The 14,407-nt window shown below is 37.9% G+C and overlaps 1 pseudogene across 1 annotated transcript; it reads left to right on the top strand.

Annotated features, from left to right (window-relative positions):
* The first annotated feature begins 7,972 nt into the window (after positions 1 to 7,972).
* On the top strand, positions 7,973 to 8,793 carry LOC308248231 (small ribosomal subunit protein uS5-like; annotated as a pseudogene). The gene has a single exon. The product of its transcript is annotated as a small ribosomal subunit protein uS5-like (transcript).
* The last annotated feature ends 5,614 nt before the right edge of the window (positions 8,794 to 14,407 follow it).

The following is a 14,407-nucleotide window of genomic DNA, read 5'->3' as shown; positions in this document are numbered from 1 at the left end:
TTGAACAACAGTGTCCTGTGCTTATGCAAATCTCACACTGTATAAGCAACCCTCTATTGTGGGATATTTAGTTGAAAACTAGAATGTAAATCAATAGGTAACTTGATATCATAGTTCTTGTCCTATGTGTTATTTTTTTAAATCATTTAAACATTTTTCTATTACAGTTCACATACAATATTATATTAGTTTCAGGTGTACACCAGTGATTATACATTATATAACATTCTAAGTGATCATCCCCATAAATCTCATACCATATGGCACCATACTTAGTTATTGGGACATCATTTACTATCTTCCCTATGCTATACTTTACAACCCCATGACTATTCTATAAAAACCCATTTGTAGGTACTTCATCCCTTCACTTTTTCGCCCAACCCTCCTCCCATCTGGCAACTATCAAAACGTTCTTTTTTTAAAAAATTGAATTTATTGGGGTAACATTGGTTCGCAAAACCATACAGGTTTCCAGTGTACAAGTCAATAAAACATCATCTGCACACTGCATCGTGTGCCCATCGCCCCATTTTCCCCACCTTTCCCCTCTATCACCACACTGTTGTCTGTGTCTATGTGTTATATCTATTTATAGATATAGGTATAGGTATAGGTATATAGATATGTGTGGTTTTTTGCTTAATCCCTTCACTTTCTTTCATCTGGCGACAGATGTCATTCTGTTCCATATATCCATGCCTCTGTTTCTTTTTTTTCCCCATTGGTTTATTTTGGTTATTAGATTCCACATGTAAGTGAGATCATATGGTATTTGTCTTTCTCTGACTGTATTATTTCACTTAGCATAATAATCTCCAGGTCCACCTATGCTGTCGCAAAAGGCAAGTGTTTCTTCTTTTTTACAGCCAGCTAGTATTCCATTGTGTAACTGTACCACTGCTTTTTAATCCACTTATCTACTAATTGGCATTTGTGCTGTTTTCAGATCTTGGCTATTGTAATAATGCTGCAATGAATATAGGGGTGCATATATTCTTTCAAATTAATGTTTTGGGTTTCTTAGGCTATATTCCAAGAAGTGGGATCTCTGGGTCAAAAGGCAGTTCCATTTTTAATTTTTTGAGGAAATGTCATAGTTTTTCCACAGTGGCTACACCAGTCTGCATTTCCACCAACAGTGCACCACTGTTCCCTTTTCTCTACATCCTCGCCAGCACTGGTCATTTGCTCATGATAGCCAATCTGACAGGTCTGAGGTGATATCACGCCTCATTGTGGTGTTAATTTGATGATTAGTGACATTAAATGTTTTTTTTCTGTCTATTGGCCATCTGTATGTCCTTTTGGAGAAGTACTAGTATCTATTCAGGATCTTTGCCCATTTTTTAATTGGGTTGTTTGTCTTTCTGGTGTTGAGTTGTTAAGTTCTATATATATTTTGGAAATTAATCCCCTATCAGATGTATCATTGGCAAATACCTTTTCCATTCAGTGGGTTTCCTTTTCAATTTGTTGATGGTTTCTTTTGCTGTGCAAAAGCTTTTAAGTTTGATGTAGTCTCCTTTGTTTGTTTGTTTTCCCTTGTTAACCTTGCTCAAGGAGATATATCAGCAAACATATTGCTATGAGAGATGTCTGAGATTTTACTGCCTATGTTTTCCTCTGGGTTGTTTATGGTTTCATGCCTTACATTTAAGTCTTTTATCCATTTTGAGTTTAATCTTATGTATGGTGTAAGTTTGTGGTCTAGTTTCACTTTTTTTGTATGTACCTGTCCAATTTTCCAAATACCATTTATTGAAGAAACTGTTCTTATTCCATTGTATGCTCTTGCCTTCTTTGTCAAATATTAATTGATGTCAGAGAGGAAGAGAGAAAGAGAGAGAGAAACATCAATGATGAAAGAGAATCATTGATCAGCTGCCTCCTTCGTGCCCCCTACTGAGGATTGAGCCTGCAACCCATGCATATACCCTGACCAGGAATCAAACTGCAACCTCCTGGTTCATAGGCTGACACTCAACCACTGAGCCCCACCAGCCAGGCTGTTCATGTTTTTTACCTTTTTTTTTTTAATATATTTTTATAGATTTCAGAGAGGAAAGGAGAGGGAGAGAGAGAGATAGAAACATCAGTGAAGAGAGAGAATCATTGATCAGCTGTCTCCTGCACATCCCCTACTAGGGATCGAGCCCACAACCCGGCATGTGCACTTGACCAGAATCAAACCCAGGACCCTTCAGTCCACAGGCCGATGCTCCATCCACTGAGCCAAACCAGCCAGGGCATTGACCTTTTTTTTCTTTCCCTTTTTCTTTTTTTAAAGAAGACCCTTTTTTCATATCATATAATACTGTTTTGTGGTGATGCACTCCTTTCACATTTCTTGTCTGGAAAGCTCTTTATATGCCCTTCAGTTCTAAATAATAGCTTGCTGGGTGGAGTATGTGTTATTTTTTTTTTAACTAGCCAAATTACTTAACCTCTTTATGCCTCAGTTTTCACATACGTAAAAGCAGAAGATTTGTGTCTGAGGTCTTTGATTCTACGTCACCTGATAACTATGATAATTAGTCTCTACTCTTGTTAGAGGCAATAAGTGGGGAAAAAACAGAAGTTGTGTACTTCACCTTCACAAAGAAGCCCTCAAAAGCTCCCTCCATCCCCTTCTATTCTCATTAATTTTGGTTAAAAAGAAGACAAAGAGCCCAGCTGGCTTGGCTCAGTGGTTGAGCATTGACCTATGAACCAGGAGGTTATGGTTTGATTCCCAGTCAGGGCACATGCCCAGGTTGCAGGCTTGATTCCCAGTGTGGGGCATGCAGGAGACAGCCAATCAGTTATTCTCTCTCATAATTGATGTTTCTATCCCTCACTCTCTCTCCTTTCCTCTCTGGAAAAAAAATACAAAGAAGAAGTGTGTGTGTGTGTGTGTGTGTGTGTGTGTGTGTGTGTGTGTGTGAAAGAGAGAGAGAAGAGAGAGAGAGAGAGAGAGAGAGAGAGAGAGAGAGAGAGAGAGAGAGAGAGAAGGGTGGGGGGCTGTAAGAGGCATTTTGAACTGCTTTTCTCCCCTTCTCCAAGAGTTGAATGAAACTTTAAATAATCTACAATAAACTACACCTTAACACTTCACCTTTCTTAGTCATACACTATCTTATCTCAACATATATAAAAAAAGTGTAGCATATGAGTAAGACCTCAAGGCAGCCTACAGATTGTCTTAGTTGTCTGAGCTAGAAAACTCATACCTGTAAAACAAAGTACAGCAATGAGGACTGAAACATGCCTCTTTTTGAAAAAACTGTGCAAGAAAAGTATTTTTTCTTTTGGGGCTTGTGGTTAAAAAGTCAAAGTTTAGAATAGACATGTGAAGGGAAAGAAAATTAGCATGTTAATTCACTGAGGAATAAAGTAAAGAAATAAAATGTACTTACTATGGTTAAGTTGCTAAATTACTAAAATCAAGTAGGTTGAGGTATGAGGAAACAATTCTATTCTTGTTTTGACTAGCCTGAAACCTGGATATATATCAAACCTCCAGATAATCCTCAGATCACCCTGAAGGACTAAGAAAAGAATGCTCACGTATCCAATCCACCTGATATCCATTATCCAAATCACTGCTCATCTAGATGATTATCATCTCAGACCATTTCAGAGGCTAAGAATGTAGGACTCACTGCTTGTGGGAATGTAACTGGTACAGCCACTATGGAATTTTTCAACAGTATGGAGATTCCTTAAAAAAAATTAAGGATAGAGTTACCATGTGACCCAGCAAACCCTCTTCTGGGTATCTACCCCCCAAAATTGAAAACATTTATTCGTAAAGACTTATGTATCTTTATCTTCATTGCAGCATTATTCATGGTGGCCAAGACATGAAACAACTAAAGTGTCCTTTGATAGATGATTGGATAAAGGAGATTAGGTACATATATATATGATGGAATACTACTCAGCTATCAGAAAAAGATGAAATACTGCCATTTGCAACAATATGGGTGGATCTTAAGAATACCATGCTAAGCAAAATAAGTTAGATGGAAAAAGTCAAGAACCATATGATTTCACACATATGTGGGATATAAAACTGAGAGCAACAAATGAACAAACAAGACAAACAAACAAAAACTCATAGACAAAGACAACAATATGGTGGTGACCAGAGGGGAGGAGGGGAGGGAAGGTGTAAAATGGTAAAGGATGTCAAATATATGGTGATGGAAGGAGAATTGACTGGGTGTTAAATACACAATGCAATATACAGATGATGTATTATATAGAATTATATACTTGAAAGCTATATGATTTTATTAACTGATGTCACTCCAATAAATTTAACAAAATTTCAAACAAAACTGATTCTCCTTAAGAATGTAATTTCTGCTGTAAGAACCCTCCGCTTTTCTTTTTTCTTCGGCACACTCTGCGTATTGCCTTATTGTGTTTCTGGTTTGCAACCTCTAAGAGCCTTGAGTAAATCTTAATCATTTATTTCTAACAAAGCCTCCAGACTCTTTTTAATTCCTTCGACATACATGGTGTTAGCATCATGGGATCCAAACAATACTTCACTTCAGTTCCAGTGCCACTGTTGGGTTTGAGCAAGGCAACTGCTCAAGCCCCTTGTGCTCTGTCATCTCCCCAGCAGCTCTGGGATTCCAGTTATGAGTCCTCTCTGTTCTGGACCTCCCTCCGTCAGCTGATGTTCAGACCTTTATTCTTGGGTCCTCTGATCCTGGGTGCCCTATTTTTAAGCTCATTACGCAGGGAAAATCCAATTCTGGAATGCCTGCTGGATTTATGGTCCATCCTCTGCTAAGTATTTGTCTAAATGAACCCTTAAATAAAGGACAATTTGGAGTTAGAGTGGCCCCTCTGGAGATCTTTTGAGATTCTGAGATTAGTATATTTACCTGCACAATTAGAGAATCTTAGAAATGTTAAACAAGATGAAGGAGAAGGGTTTTTTCAATTGGTATGTACAGACCTCTAAGAAATTGAATGATTCGAAGATAGACAACATCTCTTTTGTCTGGCTGTGATAGCTTTCAGGGGAATTTTTCTTTAAAATTTTCCTCTAACAAGTTCTCCAGAACTTCCTTCCCAGGAACTCCAGTTGGTTATATATACAAAACATTTTAGTCCCTCCTCTTGTGCCATTTTAATAAAACGAACCAATTTAGCCAAAATAATTTAAAATTCCAATGGCCACTAAGATAAAACTTTAAGTCCATCTCAAGGGGCCTCCCTTAAAGAGAGAATTCTAAACCTCTCTGAAGACAACAGAATTCATTCTTTGATATTTAGAAGCTTCTAAAAGACATATTGACATTAAAAAAAAGGTACTAAAAGGAGTTTAAAAGAAACTTGGGCCAATTGAGCAGGTGCTTTAAAATCTTACTATTTCTCCTGCCTGAAACCTGACAAGGTATTTGAAAGGACTTGATAACTTTTGGATAAGAAAATTGGCACAATTGGAAGCTGAAGATTCCGAGCCTGATAGGATGTTTTAAAGGCCTCCTCCCCTAAACTGAAATAAAACTGTGTACCCAGAGGGAAAGAAGAAAGTGAGGAATGACCCAGTTGGATGGGTAGATCAACCTGTGGTGTCACTGAAGTTACAACCTAATTTGGGGGGAATTGAGAGCAGCTGTCCTTATCTTACAAATCTTTTGAAAACCAGAAATGCAGCTCTACAAGCAGTTCAAATTCCACCTTTCTTTACCATCCTCAATTCCCACGATTGAAGAAAAAATAGGAAAGCAGGTTTTTAAAAAAATGTATATATATATTTTTTATCGATTTCAGAGAGGAAGGGAGAGGGAGAGGGAAAGATAGAAACATCAATGATGAGAGAGAATTATTGATTGGCTGCTTCCTGCACACTTCACACTGGGGATTGAGCCTGCAACCAGAGCATGTGCCCCGAGCAGGAATCAACTATGACCTCCTGGTTCATAGGCCAACACTCAACCACTGAGTCATGCCAGCTGAGCAAGAAGGGTTTTACTTATTTATTTTAAATACTAGGGGCACAGTGCACGAATTGGTTCACCTTGAAAGGAACTGTGGGCTTCGAGGCTATGGTGGGCACAGGGGCGGGTCTCGGCCCATCCTCCACACCCCACCCAGTCCTTTCCACTGCGGCCCCAGTCTCCTCTCTGCCAGCAGCCCCCCTCCCACCACTGCTGCTCCCACACGCTGACGGTGCCGAGCGATCAGGGGCGGTGTCAGGCGCCAGCAGCAGGTACTGGCGGGGCCCACGCCAGCAGCAGGTGCGAGCACTGGGCAGGACCATGGCACGCAGGAGCAAAGAATTTTCAGTAACCACCAGAGGCTCGCCCCGATGACAGCCACTGGCGCCTGCCTTGGTCTGGCGCCCCCGCTTACCTGATCCACCATCCCACTGTGGCCAATGCCCGCCATGTTCCTTGCACACTCCCTGGTGATCAGCGTACGTCATAGCGACCAGTTGTTTGGTTGTTCTGCCATTCGGTATATTTGCATATTAGGGTTTTATATATATATATATATACATATATATATATTTTTCTTGATTTCAGAGAGGAAGGAAGAGGGAGAGATAGAAACATCAATGATGAGAGAGAATCATTGATCAGATGCCTCCTGCACATCCCCTATTGGGGATTGAGCCTGAAACCCAGGCATGTGCCCTGACTAGAATCGAACTCGAGACCCTTCAGTCCACAGGCCAATGCTTTATCCACTGATCCAAACCGGCTAGGGTGCAAGAAGGGTTTTTTAAAGAACAAACTGCTGCTCTGGCTCTAAGGTTCCTTGCCAAGGAAAAATACAAATCTTAATTGTCTTCACTACAAATATTAATAAGAAAAAGGTTTAGCCAACTGAATGAATAAACTTAACTTATTCCAACTGTTATAAATTAGTGGGATTTTTTTTTAACTTTATTGTACCTATCTCAGGGCTGAAATATTAAAAAGAAACCATCAGATCTCTGGTTGCATCTGTTTATATATGTGTATGTATGTTTACCTCTGGAGGATATTGCTAGAATTGGTTTGTAAAAATCTCTGTTTAATTGGTTTAAAGAAATTAAGTACTTATATAAAAACTAGAGGCCTGGCTGGTGATCGGGGCCTATCGGGGCCTTCTCTCCCAGTCCCAGTTGGGGCCGATGCCCAGGGGGAGGGACCACGGGAGGTTGGCCAGCTGGCCAGGGGGAGGGACTGCAGGAGGTTGGCTGGCTGTAGGAGGTTGACTGTGGGAGTGCACTGACCACCAGGGGGCAGCTCCTGCACTGAGCGTTTGCCCCTTGGTGGTCAGTGCATATCATAGTGACTGGTGGACCTGTCGTTCGGTCGACCAGTCGTAACAGTTGCTTAGGTTTTTATATATATAGATTCTCATAAATATAATAGAAACTAATCCTAATGCTTTTCAGAATCATGTGTTCTGAAAAAATATTTGATGTTAAAGCTGGTTTGCATTTGGTGTGGTTAAATAGGCATGTCTTTAGGGTTATAATACTTTATTCTACTTGGGTTTATTGGTCAAATAAGTTCATGTTATCTTGGTTGCCAAACTTGTCAGCAAGAAAAATAACTTAGTACGATGACATTTTCGTAAGTATCCCACACATAATTATTAAAAACAAGTAAAACAAATAGATGTAGATTGGGTAGGTTTTAGGTGAACTTTTTGGCATTATTTATCTTTTATGGCATGTCTACTTACTTCCTCCAAATCTTTTGGTAACTTGAAACATTAGAGTTTTGACAAATTAAAATAAATTATGAATCAAAGTAAAATCTTTGAATATCTAGATCATTTCCACATAAGATAAAATACTGAAACATTAATTCTTAAATAAGCTTAAGTTTTCGTTTGACTTCTTATTGCAGACAAATTAGATAAACTTGAATTTGTTAATTAACATGTGTTGTGCTTTGTTCAGAAAGCATATGTTTCTAAAAAATTATGAAATGGATTTGCCAGTATTTCTTCTTAAGGGAAACACCGGATGGCGGATGAGGCGGTGCTGTGGCGGGGCCCAGGAATGGGGGGCTGCGGAGGGTTCGTGGAGGATTTGGCGGCCGCATCCAGGGCCCAGGTTGAGACCAGGGTCTGGGCAGGACGAGCTCGTGGAGGCAAGGCCAAGGACAAAGAGTGGATCCCCGTCACCAGGCTGGTCAAGGACATGAAGATCGAGTCCCTGGAGGAGATCTACTTCTCCCTGCCCATCAAGAAATCTGAGGTCATTGACTTTTTACTGGGGGTGTCCCTCAAGGACGAGGTTTTGCGGATTATGCTGGTGCAAAAGCAGACCCGCACTACCAGAGGACCCCGTTCAAAGTATTTGTGGCCATGGGGGACTACAGTGGGCAAGTCGGCCTCAGTGTTAAGTGCCCCAAGGAAGTAGCCACTGCCATCCGTGGGGCCATCCTCCTGGTCAGGCTCTCTATTGTCCCTGTGCAGGGAGGCTATGGGGGGCACAAGATCAGCAAATCCTACGCCGTCTCTTGCAAGGTGACCGGCCCTGAGGCTCTGTGCTGATGTGCCTCATCCCCACCCCCAGGGGCACTGGTATCGTCTCAGCCCCTGTGCCCAAGAAGCTGCAGCTGATGGCAGGTATCAAAGACTGCTATACCTCGCCCCAGCTGCACCGCCACTCCGGGCAACTTTGCCAAGGCCACCTTTGATGCCATCTCCAAGACCTACAGTTATCTCCCTCGAATGTATTCAACAAGCCTCCCTATCGGACAGTCACAGGCCGTCTAGTAAAAAACCCACACCAGAGTTTCTGTGCAGAGGACCCAGGCTCCGGCCATGGTCATCACATAATTTTATACAAGAAAAGCAAAGTGAATTAAGCCTGTAAAAACAAAACAAAAAGTATATATATTTTCCAGTAAAAGAGCCTTTGTTTTCAGAGGTTATAAAATGTATTCATAAATTTTCCAGTCTAAAGAGTGCTAATTACTTACTTTTCAGTTGTCATTAGAAATTAAGGTTTCCAACAGTTAAGAATTTTCATTAATATGAACGGAAATAATATGTGTTTTCAGTAAAAGAAGATATAAGGTATGGAATTGCATTTTTGAGAAAAGTTTCATGAAAAGGAATCTTGGGAAAGAAATTTTATGTGTGATCAGCTGGATAAGATTGAATAAATTTGTTAGGATTTTTAAAAATAAACTTTACATCAATATCATACTAAATCTAATATCCTTTCATCTGTTAAAAGGACAAGTTTTCTTAGATGACTGGTCTGCTCTTGATAAGATATTATGAACATGTTCTGTCAAGAAAGCAAAGATTTTGTTTTATCAAAATAATTTGTGTTTTATGTTGCCACAATCAGGTCTTTAATTTGTTCAGAGAATAGGAAAATGTGACCCATAAACAAAAGAAAAATCACTCCAGAGAAATAGACCCGGGAAGTTAAGTGATTACCCCAAGCTCATAGCTAGTTCCTTCCAGATCTAGGCTTTGAACCCAGGTAAGAGTTAGAGCCCACAATGTAGCCACTATTCTAATCGGCATGTTGTATGACAGGACAAGCACGATGTTTCTACAATCCATCTTATTAGTGCAGATGTGCTGGTGATAAGAAAGGTGGCTTCAGGCATACAGCCAGGTTGATGGAGTGATTATTGGTTGAAATGTCTTGATAGGTGGGGCAGCCTTATACAGTACTTCAATAACTGAGGTGCCATTCATTCAGTCAACATTTATTGCATTCCAGGGATTCTTTTGTATGCTTCAGGTAACTATCAGCTTACAAGCATTTACTATATATATGTTTTAGATAAAAGTACTTTAGAGAGCCCAACTAGGTGGCTCGGTTGGTTGGAGTGTTGTCTAGTACACCAAAAAGATTGCAGGTTCTATTCCCAGTCAGAGCACATACCTAGGTTGCAGATTCAATCCTCCATTCGGGTTCATATGGGAGGCAACCGGTCAATGTCTCTCTCTCATCAATGTCTCTCTCTCTCTCTCTCTCTCTCTCTCTCTCTCTCTCTCTCTCTCTCTCTCTCTCTCTCCCCTTCCTCTCTGTAAAAATCAATAAACATATCCTCCGGTGAGGATTTAAAAAAAATTTTTTTAAGAAGTACTTTAGTGAGAAAAGTTCCAATGAGCTTTGGTTTCTTCGTTTGAAGTTGGATCTAATAATCTATGCCCTGCCTATTTCCCAGGGCAGTCAGATGGAATAAATGCGATGAAGCCTGTGAAATAACTTGGCTTCAATAAATTACTGTATAATTCTAATGCAGCGATAATGATCAACATAGTACACATTTCTTTTCAACTTCTTGGACTCTGCAATTAGAGAAAAGCCAAATGCTGATCAGGTTGCAACATGGACAACTGACACTGAGCACACAAAATTCAAGCCATAAGCCATATGGAATTCTACAGGTACAGAATACCTTTGGAAATAACTGATAACTGCTACAATAAATTAATTACTTAGAGGTTTTCTTGTGAACAATACGGTTTATCTAGTTTATTTTCCTATACTGTATTCAATCCTATACCACACATATACTATAAAATATTCTATCTCATGTGTGTATGCATTTAACTTACAAGTTCTTTCCTAATACAGTATGATCACTCACAGCACCTGACAGAGTAGTCAGGAAATAGTCATTTAATTGAATCTGTGTTGCCCTGGCCAGTGTGGCTCAGTTGGTTGAGTGTCATCTAGTGCACCAAAAGGTCACTGGTTCAGTTCCAGTCAGGCACATACCCAGGTCCTGCAGGTTTGATGCAAAGTTGAGCTGCATACAATCGGCAACTGATCAATGTTTCTTATTCACATCAGTGTTTCTCTGTTTCTCTCCCTCTCCCTTTCTTAAATTTTTTTTTCAATCAATAAAAGAACATATTTAATTGAATATGTGTTTTCAGGGTAAATATTTAGACTTTTGCTTTCTCTATAAGAAATAATATAAAGGAGAGGTATAATGCTGGTTTCAGTGTTTTTTTCATTTATTATATAAAAGAAAAAAATTAATGCAGTTGGTTTGTACACATTGAAATTCCATAAAACAAATCCATAGAAATTAGGATACTATATGCATGCACTCTGCATTTTCTTTGTTAAATGTTCTGGTTCACAAAAATAACAACACATTTTTTTCCTTTAAAGCCACTAGAGCAGAGGGAGATCAAAACATGCAGCACGGTACACATTTGCATAGTATATGTTACCCAGCATGCCTTGTAGAATGCTACATTCACCTATATAAGAAAAATAAAAGGGGGTAAATTATCAAAATAATAGCTAAACTTTAAAGAAAGAAAAAAAATTACCTGACAAAGGTGGAATCTCCCCCCCCCACCACCCCCCATCCCCCCACTTTGTAGCTGGCAATATAGCAGTGGCTTGGGATATCAACAGCCCTCAGGATAGTAGGGAACATCTTTTTACATCCAATTGCCATTTTTATTTGTGGTTTTTGTAAGTTTCTGTTTTTCCCTCCTGCCACCCCTAAAAAACAAACAAACAAACAAACAGCTAATGGCTTTAACTTATGTTTCAAAATAGTACTCAGTACAAACAGACTGAAGAATCCCTAAATACTTCTTAGTTTCTGGGACATTTTTATTTATCATTCTGACTTTAGACTGTGAAAAATAGAAAACATTTCAAACATGTCCGGAATTCGAGGAGCCCTATGAGCTCACCTCTCTGTTACCATTTTGTAGTTGTGATTGAAGAAGAAATAAGAACAGTAAATATACTATGAATCTTATCACAAAATAAAATTTAATATGTTTCTGGAAGGGAATAAAGTATAATAAATTACATCCACCGATTGCAAGGCTCTGAAGCAAATTGCTGGAAAAGTATTAAGCAGCAAGTTAGAAAGATGATAAATGAAATAAGTCTGGTAAAACTTAGAACTAAATCTATATCCTTTTAAAAATACAATGCCAATTTTAACAGTGGAATTGTTGTAAGTTTGTGCTATGACAAATGTGCTTCTTTCTCCTCAATCTATTTTCATATTATTGGCAAAATATATATCTTTTATAATTTTATACTGTACAATATAGGTTTTTGCTACATTATTTTTCTACTGTTAATGCAGATGAGAAGTAACAACATAGATTTATTTTGGCAATAAAATGCTTTCATTTTAATAACATCCGAGAAAATATTGTAAGGCATATGAAAAATAGTTTGCAACAATATAGCATTAATGATCCTGCATCTTTAATACATCCTTTATGCATATAGGATGCACACTGATTTCAGTTAGAAGTGTTTAAAAGTGGCATGCAAGTAGGGCAAGAGTGGCCCCTACATAAATATAGACATAGCCATTTGTTGAGAAATTTAAGTGTTCAAAACATAACCAAGAACACTTACCAAGTATTGAAAGCTAGAGGCCAGCTACATTTGGTTCTTAAATAGTTCTCATTTTAACTCCTTACAATTTTCAAAGAGGAAGCATCAGTATATTTCCAAAACCACTCTAAATTCATTAGAAACATTTTTTTACAATTTTCTGTACACATTTTACACACATCAAAAGAAACAAAGGAAAGTTTCATATGTAACTACCACTCCCCAAAACTCATTGCTACTCACTTATTTATACATTTTTGCATGGTTAGTGGGAGGTACAGCCCTTAGTCAAGATCATCTGATGAGATATTTCTTAGTCTTCTGATAATGTCCCTCAATTATATGAAGCATTTGGGATTAAATCATCCATAAGCAGTCAGAGATAGCTGCTGTAAGAGGATGTATTTCATTTGAGAAGGTTTTAAGAAAAGAAGAAACCTTTCAAAAGTAATTTCTGAATGCTGTAGCTCTCTGTCTGTCCATGTAAGCCAATGTTACTATTTTGACTAACTTGACGTTTAAGTGAACAACAAAGAAGTTACCCTTGTTGTCTGACAGCTGTTGTATTGACAATGAGCATGATTGTCATTTAAAAGACTGTTCTGTGACCTACAGACACAGCTTGAGTAAGTAACTTAGTATGAACAATATTTAAAGGTATATGGAGCTAAGAAAACAAATTTTATTACATAATTTCCTATAATGTTTTCCATTCATATAGTCATTCAAATATGAGTTTTATATAATTAAAAAGAAAATGACATGCAATATTGTCATGAAAGACAAAGGCAGAAATAGAAAAGAAATAAGGGTTACATTCCCATTTATTTGAAATATTTTATAATTTTTTTCAATGACATAGGAGTTCAAGAGAATGTATATCCTTACCCAGTAAATGCCTAAGTATCCACAGAAGTCAAAGTCCAACACAATTTGAATTTACAAACCAGCTGCACTTAAACATCAAGTATCTGGATCTACTATCTTTCAGACTTAGAGCTGGATGTTATAACAAGTTGCACACAAAGATAATTCACTTGCAGTTTGATTTGTTCCCTATGATGAATGACTTACTAAATTAACCTTGCTTCCTAATAAATTGTGAACCTATTCAAAGAAAACTCCACTAATGTGGAAGAAATGAAAGGATGACAAGAGCATTTTGGAAACAGTTTAAAATCTAAAGGGAAGGTATATTTTATCAATTTATGTATTTAGCTTTGCTGCAAGGTTAGCAGTAATAGTAATAAATTTGATCACTACTTATTGAAAAGTATTTTTCTCTTTAAAGACTGCTTGTCTTCTCTAGAGAAGAGGTAGTATAAATATCAATATATAGGGCAATTTCTATAGTGGAATTATATTGTTTTTATTCTTAGCAAATACCAAAATAAAATTGTATAATTAAGAAAATATACTAGCATGCAAATTAAGGTTGCCTAGCAATATTCTTAACTGACATCCTGGGTCTCAACAACATTTTATGATATGTTCATTCAAAGCGTTGAAATTTGCAAACCAGCTACTGGCATGATTTTCGTCTCTCCCTCCCTTTCACTGCCCTAGCTCCTATTATGAATTTTAAGGCCCCCACACAATAGACAAGTTCAAGTATGCAGGTATGAAAAGAGGTTAACATTCCAAAAATACATTTTGCAAACAACAATAATAAATAAAGTAACTGACAAATTATTTCAAGGGAACAAATAATTTGCTCAGAATTTGTTTTATATTTAAAAAATTCATTTCCTTAAGGACTAAGTGCAATGAAGTATCATCACATAATTAAGACTCTCTTATTAGGAAAGACTATCAGTCTAAATTAATAATTTTAATTTCTTTCCAATAGAACTGTAAAAAGATAAGAGAGAATCATTAGTCATTTATAAACATTTCTAAGTGTTCCCTTAAATATTGGAGTAAACAAGATCACATTGTTGAGTATAATACTGAAGTCATATTATAGCCTTGAGAATTAACATCAGTATTGACAAGTTGCATTCCTTTTTTACCAGGACTACATTTCCACATTGACACACGAGTCTACATGGTTACATGTTCAATGACTGAAATGACAGAATATGTAATTTACAT

The sequence above is a fragment of the Plecotus auritus genome (genome assembly GCF_963455305.1).
Source record: "Plecotus auritus genome assembly, chromosome: 5".
NCBI classification, from domain to species: domain Eukaryota; kingdom Metazoa; phylum Chordata; class Mammalia; order Chiroptera; family Vespertilionidae; genus Plecotus; species Plecotus auritus.
This window is presented reverse-complemented; position numbering and strand designations above follow the sequence as displayed.